The 13924-nt window shown below is 39.1% G+C and overlaps 1 protein-coding gene across 1 annotated transcript in view; it reads left to right on the forward strand.

The window, feature by feature from the left end:
- Positions 1-841: 841 nt before the first annotated feature.
- LOC139145008 (uncharacterized) overlaps positions 842-13924 on the forward strand; it is a 43852-nt gene continuing 30769 nt past the window's right edge. The window contains exon 1 of the mRNA XM_070715895.1: positions 842-1001. The gene's annotated coding sequence lies outside the window, so the exon portion shown is untranslated. The remainder of the gene's footprint in view (positions 1002-13924) is intronic.

A 13924-nucleotide genomic window follows, 5' to 3' on the forward strand; every position in this document is an offset into this window, starting at 1 on the left:
TGATATTCACAGTTGTACATTCGAGCGAAAACAGTGACTCGCCATGCCGTGCCAAGAATGAGATAAGGATACTATTAAATCAATAGTTAGGCTTTTGCGTATGTTAAAACTGAAGCTTAATCAAATGATTTAAAATGAGCGTTCAACAGCGTGTGTCTTTTGCCTGAATGATTCACTTTTTATTACGGTTTGAATATGCAAATTATTCAATATGAATATTCAAATTTCGGCGAAGCACGCGAATCAAAATTGAGTGTGCTTTATTAAAAAAAATAATACTCACTTTTCTATTGTGTTTTGGCGATTCAGTTGCTGGTATAAATAAGTGCTATAGAAGCTTCATGGATTTTTCTGTTAATTTATACTGAATGTAATGTAATCAAGTCCTTCCTATTACCCATAAGGTTTTATCTGGTTTGTCACGATTAAATCGGTGTGGCACGACAGTAAATGCGGCCTTGAAATTGACCTTGTCATGCCCCTGTGTACGCAGTGTGATGCATTGTGTTCGATCGACCCGCAGAAAATCATTACTTTTGTTCACAACGAGATGCATCATTAACCATTTATGTATTTAATCTTCATGAGGCAAGTTATCAAAACGGAAAAATCGACTAAGAATATGACAAAGTCAATTATTGTAATAAGGTCTCACATTTTTTGTCTTGACAGAAGATTAAAGATAACAACCGTCTAGCAGCTGTATGCACAAGACCCCTTTTTTACTTTATTATATTGATTTTATTTTATTCGTAGCACGACAAGAACGATAAGCTGATACGCATCATTGGCCTATGAGCTATGCGGGGCGCCCCCTGGCGATGGAGTATACCACTTACTCAATTTCAGCTTTTGTTGATGTGTTCGTATGTGCTCTATACAACATATGACACTTGCTCAGCCCATTCACTTGGATTACCGTTTCAGTTAACAACAAACCCTTTCTCCCGAGGAGGAGGCAAGCAGCCATTTATACGGAAAACGTTGACGGATTTCAACGGGTGAGTAAAAACAACCTTTCGGACAAACTCTGTTAAGATTTTCAGTGGAATATTTTCACCTCGCGGACGATTTCTGGGAGTGGTCCCATCACACTCACTTCGCATGGTCGTTAGTTGACGTGCACTTTTACTTTCGCGTGCACGCGGGATCAACGACAGTGAGCCGTGAAATAGCGCGTAAATACTGGAATCCTACTGATTATTACCCTTTTACGGGATACATCCTAATGAGTAATAATAATCCTGCGCGAATTTATTTTCGTGTACGTACTTTTGCTGTTAGTAATAGGCAATAAGCGGAGATCAGCAATGTTGTAGTAGCATGCGCATAAACAGAGTTGAACAAAAAACATTAACACGGATATAGAACGTAATACTAGCAAAACGAACATCAATTTTAAGAGTGGGGAGTTCTTTTTGATTGCATGACTCAATTACTACGTCTCTAGCATAGCAGCTGAATCCTACTAATTGGACACCGCTATCGTATATACAACTATCCAATTAATACATATTAGCTGAGCGATTTTTTTATCGTATGAAACGACCCTGAGCTCTCATATACGTATGAATAAAATGACCTGAGTTGAATGCAACGCTGCCCGCGTGTAGTCTGAACCCCGCTGCCCGATCGATGTTCAGCTTGTAGCCGTCAACGATCAATCATCGAGCGGTATGGCTTGTTGTCGTCGCTTTTGTAGCTGTGAATGCCCGCCGTTGGGATGCGCTGCGTACTTATAGTCAAGTGGTTGCGCGAAAATCATCACACAGCCGGTATATTGTTTATGGAGTTGAAATGTGGCTACCGTATTACGCAGATCTGTCTCATAATCATGCAGTGTACCATCTGTGCATCTCAGCGCCACAACACAAGGCCTCTTATAGGACAGGCTGTTTTACCCAAGGTACAGAAACACAGAATTAGTCGTGGGTACTGATCTAAGATACTAGTGCACATTTCACTATTAGGGTAATGACTAGTCGTTTCTAGTGCTTCAATGTCTGACATCGGGTCGCTCGGGTCAGCGAACAATCCAGACATCCACAAGTCACCTCGTTTATTCTATCGTATTTAACAAAGAGTGCTCTGCCATCATGCAAATTAGCAACGCTCTTGCGTTGATGAACGACGTTGGAGCAGTGACTAAAATCTCAAGAAGGTAAAAAGTAAATGGAGCATTGTGTTGTTTCGAACGGGCGTCCAATGCCGGAGGCCCGTAGCCGGCGACCTTGCCAGCTCTGCGTATTGACTATGCAAATAAAACAGAAAAAAATGGCCTGCATTTTCGTTGCTCGAGTTATTTTTGAAGCCAAAAGAAAGCAAATACGGATAGTTTACAGGATCTAGGAATGAAACCATACCAAAATATGTTTTATTCCTCCCTTCCTGTTTTACCTCATCGGTAAGATGCATCGTCTGAACGAGGATCCAAGCTGTATCTGTTCAAATTCTGACACAAAGAAACCAGCATAAAATAATGTATATTTGGGTGCTCAGCAGTCATTATAACGGGGAAAACAAGATTATGCTTAATTAAGCTACTGAGTAAGATTATATTGTTGATAACAGTATTACGTTTATATGTCTTTGTTATATTATTTTTGGAATACTAACTGCATTTATAACTACATGTACACGTATATGTTTCAAGCACCAACCGACGTTATCTCTCTCTCTCTCTCTCTCTCTCTCTCTCTCTCTCTCTCTCTCTCTCTCTCTCTCTCTCTCTCTACGGTTGTGACAGCATGAATAGTATGTGCTTCATATAGTGTTTCAGAGGTAGATAATTTCCCGTATATGTCAGATCGCATGAGTAATGTGGTGTTTCAAAGCGCGGGCGGGCCATACGGAAAGACATATGTCGCGAGGCGACATTGCCGGCAGGTTGAGCCCGAAAGGATGCAAAGTAAATTAGACAATGTATTTGGGTAAAAACATTGACCAGTCAAGGTGTTATATGTCGGATGTAACGGTCTGAATTCTCATTTTTGAAAAAAAAAGAAAGAACATCGAATTTAGGAAAAATTATATCTGGAAGATGGTTTGTTTTGATATATTTTGTGCATATGTGGTTTTATCTTGCCTGAGCAAATTGGGTAAATTTTTAATATTAATCCAAGGAAAGACTGTTGAAGCCATGTATTGCAACATGTGGGGAGCGGAGATAGGCATGTATCATCTTCCGCGTTAGAACAAATGTACCTGACATATTTGACATAACACCACGTTATCCGTTACCTCATCCAGAGGGAGATGAGGTCATAATCCGATCACAGCAATGCACGTGGAACTGTCTACCATACACGCCTGTATGATTCTAAATCATAAATTAAAGCTATTGTCTCTATGTACAAAGTATTTGAAATATCGGCGATGGAGTGTTACCTATCAGTCATTATGATTGTCTTTGAGTCATCATTAGGGCGTGCCGTCTATTTTCAAATCAACAAGCGAAACGGAAATAAATATTGTTTGTTATTTGATGGCATATTAAGAAAGCTTTTATTTAAGAATCAACATTTTATCAGTATATTATTATTATTATAAGGGGTATCCAAATGCAGTATTTTCATTTACTTATAGCAGTAATAGTATGTTTAAGTCTTTGGCAACCAAGAAAAACATGGGTGTAAAACCATATATTTCTTAAAAGGTACATGATTTTCCAAAGTTGTGACTCGTTTTACAGTTTAAATAATTGTTATGCTGTCATAACAGTGAAACTTCCGACTTTGTATATATTAGGATAAATTTTACGAAAATGATAATATCTTAAGGTACCCCTAGGAGGGCTGAAACACGTAGCGCAGAATTGATCAGAGTTTTCGCGGCTGAAACGTGAAGGCGAAGTTCAAAGATTTTGTGATAAAATGGTGATATACTGTTTTTTCTGCTTCTTGGAACTGGAAAAGTACCTTGACATGCATTCGTTTTCACTTGATATGAAAGATGAACGTCAATATTTCCAGCTGCAGTAGATTGTGAAGGATCGTAGCACAAAACAGAATTTTTAAATATGCGCACCCGAGAAGACAAAGAAAAAGCTAAATATCTAGTCTGTATTGTATCCTCGGCCATTAATAAATGACAAACAAATGCTAAGCTTTGCTTGAAGACTGAAGAGAGTAGCAGCGGAAAGAAAGTCCCGTCAAATAACTTGAAAAACCGAAATATTAATCCCTGAAATAAATTGCACAATCATATTTGTTGTTTATTTCGTTGACGAGCGCCGTCTTAAAAATAGACGCAGCGATCTAAAAACAGCAGTTAAAGCTGAGCAGATGTTTTCTTGTCGCTGTTTCAAACGCAGGGTTATAACATTGGTACATACGAGACTGGGTTACCCCCTCGTACAGATTCGCTTATCCAGCTGTGTCTTCTGCTAGATATGTTTGGAGAAGAAAAAAAGCGTTATGAATTAACGCCTCGGGGTTATGTCGCTCATGCAAAATTGTCAAAATATTCAAAGCTGTAGAAATTGATGCGACATGAAAGGGCGGTAATGCGAATCGGATGAGCTCTAAATCTATCAAATATGGACAAAAAACAAGCTAGACCATCTCCTGTTATGGGCGACCCGTGTTCGCAACGTAATGGATTACCGCTTGATCTGCACACAGCTGTGTTGAACGCATTCACGGGTTTTCTTCTGTTCCATGTCGCGCACAGTGTCGAGGATTTAACAGCGGTTTTCTTTGTTGGGATTTGATGTGATTGTGGCTCGCAGCGAGAGTTTATGATCTATTGCCCATACCAGTCCCCTCAAAAACCAAACACCGGTAGAACATCCATCAACTCTGCTGTGTACGGAATTACTATAAACATGAAAAATTGCAATCAACGACCAATGATAATGGTGAATTGCTTCGGGGCTTTGACCTCTGTGACCTCTCAACATTTGGACCGAACGAAACACTATAAACTAACAGGAAGTCGTTTATATTCCATTTCCATTTGAAAAACATAAAATAATGTGCAAATATTAGTGCAATCGCATATCCTGATTTATTTTTATACAATAGTCCCTCGTAAAACTTCACGTGGAAAGCTGGTCATATTTATATCCTTTTGGGTTGAGCTTTCATTCTCGATGAGTTGTCGGTGTTCAAATGAAGCCACGCCACGTGCTCTGCGTGGGAAATATCATTTGTGCCCAAAAAAACAATTTTTTTGCGAAGGAGTGTTGCCAAAGGGAAGGTTAAATTTGTCGTCCTCTGTTTTTATATTTAATGACGGGACTTTTCCATCTCTGAAATTTATCCTATCTACCCCGGAAACTACGAATATTTATACTGAGAAATATGACCACAGAACGATAACTCTGACTTTTAATTGTATTGTTACTGCATGATTTCGAAAACAAGTACATTCATTCTCTTCTTTTTCTCTTTCTTATCCCTAAAGTATGCTGAAATGCAAATTATTAGCTTTGTAAACAAAATGCATGTTTGACAATTTATGACACTCTTATTGACAAACAATGACAGGTGTCGGCAATAGCATTGGACATCATACACGAACAGACTGAACCGCCAAGTTGAACACTGGGCATTTCAGCAGTATTTTGTCAGTAGAAACAAGATAGTTTTTCACGAATAGAGCAATAACGGAAAAATACATCAGAAGTTGATGGAGCTGTAAGAAAAAAAGCACACGCGCTTGTGCTAGATAAAGAGGATAATCACATAAACAGCAGCACTGATAACGGTGATAATAAAAATGATAATTTACTCACGACGATGTTGATGATGATGATTCTCAACATACTGAATTTTTAAAATGCACGACATCATGATCACGAAAAAATGAAAGCTCAAAAGTGTTACGAACCGAAATATCGTATAAAATCATGGCAAACAATGACAGATGAAATTGAAATGGTGAACACCGAGTGATTTGCATATATTAATGTATTGCAGTAACCTGAAAGATGTAAATGTTATTTCAAGAGTCAGGTGAGAATCACTATCATGTGCGTATATAACATGTGTGATGAAACCTCACAAGTATTTTTTCCCGTGAGTCTCCTTAACCCTTCCGTGACCTCTCTGATATCGTAACAGCAATTAAGTATGCATAATATTTATAGAATTCATAAATACAGTAAGTATTTATAACACATTACACTACAGGAACAACTGTTTTTTTATGATTAAAAGCAAAAATTAGAATGAATAAAAGTATCGTTTGAGTATCTGTTTCTGTTAAATTAATGAAAGCAAAAGGCAATATTTTTTAAATAACGGACAATCAAAGAGGAAAGAACGCAATGATTTATCTTTAACAGGTATCAATGGAAGTGGCGTATTTATGTATCATTGAATTTTCCATGAGATGTGAATATTTAATAGTCTATTAATGACTGTGTCCCCTGAGTGTACACTATTTGTTTCTGTTATCACGTGTTCATCCTAAATCTTATTTCTTCACTGTTTAATCTGGTCCTTCGAGAGTGTTATGTTTTAATACACCTTTCGCACGCTATTTAACGAATTAATGTTCGGTTTTAATCTCGCTTTCCGAATTTCTAATAACCCCTGACCTGAGATTCGCCGCGATTACGGCAGCAAATAAACTGTGTAGCCTAATTGATTCGTGCGATCGAGAGGCGATATCGCGATGTCGTCGCTTTTCGGTTTAGTGGTCAAGGTCAGCGAAGGGTTTGGAAGTGCTGTATAGGGACCTGGCGTGCTCCCGAAGGTAAAGTCGTACCGTGTCCTGAACACAATAGACGGACACATATTGAATATTTTCTGATTTCTGCGTGTAAGCCGGGGTCAAACTGTCAAAGCGCATTGAAATGTACATTTCGGCATTAAACTGGTTCCCGTGGAGACTTTGAATGCGTAACACCAGTAGTCCCAACTACTTTTCAAAAGCTCACAATCACGGATCGATAGTGCAATGTTCGCAGTGCGACCTCATGCTGTTTCATAATCGCGGTATAACGGATAGAGTTACTCAATATCTATGCATTTGTCAATATTTTCGATGCCTCGGAGAGTGAGCTTCGATTAAAACACTTGCACTGCATTAGTAACCCAGTTTCAATCGGCGCATTGAGTTGAATTTTGTTGAGTAAGCTTACAACCACAGTACACTCTTTTGGCGGAGGGAATGTGGTACAATGTAGCTCTGTATACGCGCTGAGTCTCGTTTACAGTTCGCGAGCATAAAGTGCATTCTATGAATGCACTTTATCATTCAAGACACAGTTCAGACTGTCTGGAAACGTAAGGTGTACAGATTATATTTAAGAGTTTCCGAACATACAGACGCTCTCGAGCACGCACACTCGGGAAAATGAAACAGCGACGCTTTGTTCGGCTCACAGTATTTTTGCAGTGATTTCTGCAAACTAACAGTCTGACTGCCGAAACCAACATAAACCACACGAATCTCATGATATCTTTCACAGTTTCAGCAAGCCAAGATTACCAGTTGCCTCATATTTAAAATTCCGGTACTATTAATATGACATGTTTTAGGGATATATCACAAAACGTGAGCCATGGATATTATTTACTATACTGAGTACAGGAGGTGACTGTTGTGTACATTCACTATATTATTCAGGAACTATCTCAATTCCAAAACTTTAACTTTCAAAAACACAACGAATTCCAAAGCAAAACTATTCCCTAAGGCTGGCTGTGGGAATACATACATATTTTTGAATTGACTTTGTCATATTTTCACACCATATTTTAGTTTGTAACCTTGTTAGGCTACATATTCCTAATTACCAGTCCATGTCCTAAGCATAAAATTGAAAGTGAAAACAGTTTACATCTGCCCACTTATAAAACTGTCCACTCTCAGCTTCATCCACTATTTGAAGCAGTCCTTATATACAACAACTACAAAGACACAGTCTTGCCTCAGTTTCGAAACCATCATGTCACCATTGACGATACATGTATTTGTTTTGAAATTGTGTTTCTATAATGCCAACAGCATGTGAACTTCAGTAAACCTTCAAAGTGGACGTTTAAAATTTGACACAACCCCACTAGAATTAATTCAACATATAACAAAAGCAACAATTATATTTATTTTTAGAAGTCATAGAAATATGCGAAAGAAACACAAGACAATAGGCCTATATGGAAACTGTTGTGTTATTTGAAACCCCCACCTTCCCGACAATCATGTAGCAAAGTTAACTTAATGAACAACATAAAACGTCTGCTTTCGCAAAAAGTCAATTTTAACGAAAGTGAAATCGACTATGAGTCATCTTGACCTGCGCAATAATTCGCTATCTGTCTTCACTAGCGACTGTAACGGCAAATCAGTGTGACCTCAATGACCTTCTTCTAGGTGAAGTAAAGATCTTTCTTCGTTCCCCTGTTTTCTGAAGATGTTAACTCGGGGAAATGTCACATGAATATATCGCCAGCCGCAGCCAACATAATACCACTGAAAATTACAGTAGAGCACTAAATCGCGAGACAAGCTTGTATCGACCGAATTGGATGATGAATCAAGCGAAGCTCAACACGTTTGTAAAACAAAATTTGATTATTCCGTTAAAGGGAGGGATAGTCCCGTCTGCGGCTGCGCGACTTTCTTGTTGACAAAAATTTCCTTTTGCCAGAAATTTGCGATAAATGTCGATCAAATGTGAAGCATTTTGTAACTCTTCAATCTCAGCAACTTACTGCAAGACTTTGCCAAATACTGTAAACTTTAGTTGAACTTGCGTCCTTTCCTTTATATGAAGCTGCTTCGGCCGCTGTCTCCGGTTTCGGTACAGTCGCCATTTTGAAATCTTTGGATATGCAAAAGTGATGCTTGGATATGTTGAGCTACGGTCCCTCCACAATCGAGGTTGAGCATAGTAAACAGACCCGTTGTATGGGTTCGATACGCACGCAGCCGCAGACGGTCTTAGCAAGTTTTGTAAACTTTCTGCTTTTACTCTGACATTACGTAAACGATTCAGTATTTGTACATGGACGATATTGGAAGTCTGTATCTGTAATAGGTCGGAGATAAATCTTTAAATACAAATATCTACCATCTCGACTTGAGTTGAATGCTCGTATCGACTTTGTTGGTCTATCTATAAAGCCCACATTTACTGTTTTTAACTTCTAAAATATCAATATTTTATTATTTTTAGCAGTTACATTGAGCTGAAATGTGTCACACACACCGTTGAGTATGTAAAATAGCTGTCACTGACATTGACGTTTTGTGAAGAGATGGGTAGTTATTAAAATAAAATGACTGTCACGCCATAAAACAATCAAGGTAACTCGAGCAATCATCTAATGATTAAATGTCCTTGATATTGTTACAGGGCAATAGATGTAAATTTTGATAATCTTCTCATTGTCTTTGCCTCCCTGTAAAGTATTTGCCGCTTCAACATATCGAACTGCGTACAACGTACAGTGTTGTTATCGGCAAAGGAATTCTTTTCCGGACTAAAATTCAGTCGCTAAAAACAACATTGGACATGACACACATGTGAAGGCTTTGTTGACAAGTTGAACGACAGACATGTGGACATGAATTGGGGTTGTTATGTTATGGTTGATGACTCTTTGATCATGAATTTTTCGGTAGTGACAAAAGAAGGGCAGTTTCAAAGTATGTCGCGGCCAAATGTCAATGAAATCACCCTTTTGACAAGAAGTGATCAGAAAGGAAGGATAGAGCGTACCCTGTGGCAACAAGGGTATTACTACTAGTCTATAACGGCTTTAAATGATTTGTGCGCCATGTAATCGGAGAAACAGATTAACAAACAAACAAACACGCTTTAAAGTATACATGTATTTACAGGGCATACAATGCATCGACCAATGTCGAGGTCAATATGGCATGTAGTGAAACCATCCCTACGTTAGATTAGCCAGTGAAAATATCCGGGTATAAAAACAGCGGGCTATGGATCAGAAGAACTTTATTTCTGAATTATAGATTTTTATGCTCTTTGCTTCACCCTGCTGCAACACTGCTTCATTATATATCATGATATATGACGTTCAGTGACTAAAAGCCGAACTCAACCCAAAACTATTCACGACGCATCCTCTTTGAAAACAATAAAATAATTTAATTGTTATTATGTTTATTAAAGTGCCTTAATTAATAACTGTTTTACGACTAATGACCCGAAGTGGCGTTGACACCTATTGTATTGGTTTCGATTCATGGCATCGCCTGCAATTTTCTAATCGTCGCTCACAATCGATAGAGTGTACATGCAAATACCGGTAATCTAAATTTAACATCACACAGATATAAAGTCCTTGTGTTTTATTCTTGGCACACTGCTGAATGTCGTCGCCCTTTCATTTATAATGCTATGATACCGCTGTGAACTAAATAGATGATCTTTTCCAAGCGTCAACGTTGTCCTTGACTTTAAATCGAATGTGAACGTAGGTCGAAGTCCTCGTAAGGGGGCGGTATGTAAAAGCATAGAGTCAAGGTTGTAGCGAATATTCATATTGATATTTTTGGTTTGTGCTTGTAGTCTTGCTTGTGAGTCAAGTCCAAAGGTGATCGTGATTTATGACTATATCAGGTAGCAAGGTGAATGCGACCGATATGGGTGACACGGTGACTCAGAACAGAGAGAGCTTGCAAAGATACTACACCTTTCGCAAGTCGCAAACGCCCTCTGAGGTGATCATGGGTGACTAATTGGGTGGGGTGTTGTTGTTACAAGGTGTTATCAGGTGTTAACACACTGTACCAAGACGTGTTGAAATGTTCTCTTTGAATGTATAGAAAGGACTATGTGTACGTTGCCTTCATTTCAGGTACTTTCGCTCGACGACATTTCTTCATCCCGATGTTGGCTTATTGCCTTGTCAGGATTTCTTGAGGGAGTTACACTCATGCGCCATTTTGAGCCCTAAAATACTCCACAAGACGGATCAGTTTGAAGTTGAATGATTTTGTCAAATTAGGCAATAATGTTTCAAGGTCGCGCTAACACGTAAACAAAAAAACAAACAAACACGCGCGCTTTGTACTTTGTCGAATTTAGAGAATGTATTTTATTTCTCGATTACTTTGTTTTTTATCGTGTGTCTTGCATTCAATAAACGGTGTGTCGTGATATCGACCCAAAAACAGGGTTCTAGGCCAATCTACTACAAAGATGAAGTATTCTATATTCAGTTTATTGACCGAAAAGCTTGGTTGTACCATAGATACGTTCGCCCGCAGATATGCTCTACCACTGGAAGCACAATGACCGGTCATAAATTTATCACAGGTATTATACCAGCTCTACGAAAAAAAAAAACGCGAACACAAAAAACATGTTTAAACTGAAAAAAAACAGTACAGACATATGATTCTAGTTCGCGCATTGTTGCTTTGTAACTTAAAAACGCATGCAGATATTTTTTCCTCAACATCAGTTGCAAATCTACTTTGATGATGGCCTGGATGTTTGGGAAAGCTAGCCTTATTGCGTGGCCTACGATACAATGCAATCATTAAAAATGTACGTGAAACATGTTTACCAGGGCCATATTTTGACGAAGGCAACGTGTCCCATTTTTCTCTGTAATTAAAAAGCAACTAGGATAAAATATCGCCAATACCGGCAACATTAAGTTGGGATTTCCGACAGGTACTGTCAATTGACATTTAAACACCACGCTAAGGCCAGAAAAAAAGATACTGAAGCGGCGAGCGATAATTTTGGAGATTGTTTATTTTTTACGAAAAAGGGAATTTCTTCAATAGTTAAATTGTTGCTGATGACTTTGATCATTATAATCATAACCGCCGCCGCCATAACCGTCATCTTCACCACCATCATCTTCATCATCGTCGTCATCGTCATCATCATCATCATCACCACCACAAACACCACCATAAGCATCATCGTAGTGTCGCCGCCGCTGTCGTTGTCACTATCGCCATCATCACCATACTACTCCTCGGTCAAGGTTTCGTACGATGGGCTTCAAAATTTGTAACGCAGTCTAACAGTTAGGTAAATCAAACTGGAAATAACTCCACCAGGAACTAAATAAAATGTAATTTTGAAAGGTTTGCAGTGAGCGATGTAGTCTTTACTGAAATATGAGTTTTGACTGTTTTAATCAAACATATGTTTGACAAAGGCATTTGATGGCATCAGCTAGAAGACAATCTCGATCTAACTCCCTGGTGGCTTACCACATAATTAACATTCAGACAATCCTGACCCCTAAGGACACCACGCTAATAATCTGAAACATCGCATCTGGCCAATTCTTTCATCTGTAAGACATTCTTTCGTACAATTTCAAGGGTAAACCTAAAATATCTCTCTTGATGTTGACGTCTGTGATACGTCGTCACTTCAGTCCGTCTGTTTGTAGCTCATTTTTTTCAAAAAACTGATCAAAAAGCGTAATGAGAGTGGCGAGATATCGCGACAAGTTAGAATTGCAACGAAACAGTCCGTGATTCGTCATTTCATATGGCAATACTTCTTGAAGTCCTTGAATGTAGTCGAAGCTGCCTCCTTGGATACCCGATGAATCAGGCAATGCCATGCACCAACATCCACATGGATTCACTCAAGTCCCGACGGGCAATGGTTTCCAGGAAGACGAAACTTCTGCCTTTGGACTTTTGACCTTTTCCATTCTCAGCAATTTAACAAGGACGTGAGCGTTATTAGCCGCGCACGGCTGAAATTGCAGGCGCTGCTGATTGCAGTTGTCATGGCAACTGACTAATTCATGTCAAAGCCGATTGGGCAAATGAATAATTTACGTTTAGCTGCCACATGCTTTTACCGACCGATATGTTTGTCTCTGAGAAACTGTCAGATTCCACAGGCGGTAAAGCTTTCTCCGACAGATTTTTGTCGTAAAATGAGGTGAAATCGAAAACTCTATGCCCACCCCATTACGCAGTCCAGATTATTGTGTTGAAAGATGAGGCACACTAAGTAAGATGTCAGATTTCGTAAATTCTCAGAGCAATTACGCTTGATTCACACCAAGAGGTGAAGCCGTAAAGACCCTTTCGGTTTCAAAAGAATAATTTATCATGCTGTAAGCTTACTAATACGGTTCGTCAGTGATTTTCGAAACATGAAGTTATAACCTGTTTAGAAAATGTACACATTGATGAAGTGTCAGAGGCTAACTTCGATATTTGCCCTGTAACAGACCGACCTATTCTCCGAGTGTTCAGGACCCTTTTCCCAAAGTCTCTGTCTGTCTGTCAGTCTGTGTCTGCCTGTTTTCCCCTTTTGTTGTCTCTGTACATCTGTCTGTCCGTCTGTCCGTCTGTCTGTCTGTCTGTCTCTCTCTCTCTCTCTCTCTCTCTCTCTCTCTCTCTCTCTCTCTCTCTCTCTCTCTCTCTCTCTCTCTCTCTCTCTCTCTCTCTCTCTCTCTCTTTCTTTTGTCGGTTGAATTATTATTCGCCATACTAAATGAAAGAGCAAGACCATCACTCTGCTTGAACGCTTTTGTAGACAAAATCTGTACATTACGGTATTATCTGCTTGCAGTACAGCCGCTAGGGCCATAGCTTGAATCAAACTGGTAACCGTGTTACGCAAAATGTTCCCCATTACCTATGGAACCGTTATTTCTCATTATTTTTCTGTTCCATGGAATAAGTAACCTGACTGGCCAGCGATGTGTATCTTTCTCGCTCGTTGATCAAATTACACTGGTCCGTGTTTGATAACCCGCATTGCCATCAAGACTCCCCCGTGACTCTCATTCCGACAATATCATTATTATGCAACACACGCAGAGATCTAGGTTGTGTTATTAGAAAAGAAGCATCAGAACTTAGCAGGGGTGCTCAGGAAATGAATCTGTCCTTTGTATGTTCCGCTGAAATGAATATGCCCTTTGATAATATGTGCACTTTTTGATGGAAAGTTACTTTTTGTAATCCGCCGAGCTTCGATATACAGGTCTGAGAAGGGTCT

This window comes from Ptychodera flava, chromosome 12, assembly GCF_041260155.1.
Source record: "Ptychodera flava strain L36383 chromosome 12, AS_Pfla_20210202, whole genome shotgun sequence".
Taxonomy (NCBI): Eukaryota; Metazoa; Hemichordata; class Enteropneusta; family Ptychoderidae; genus Ptychodera; species Ptychodera flava.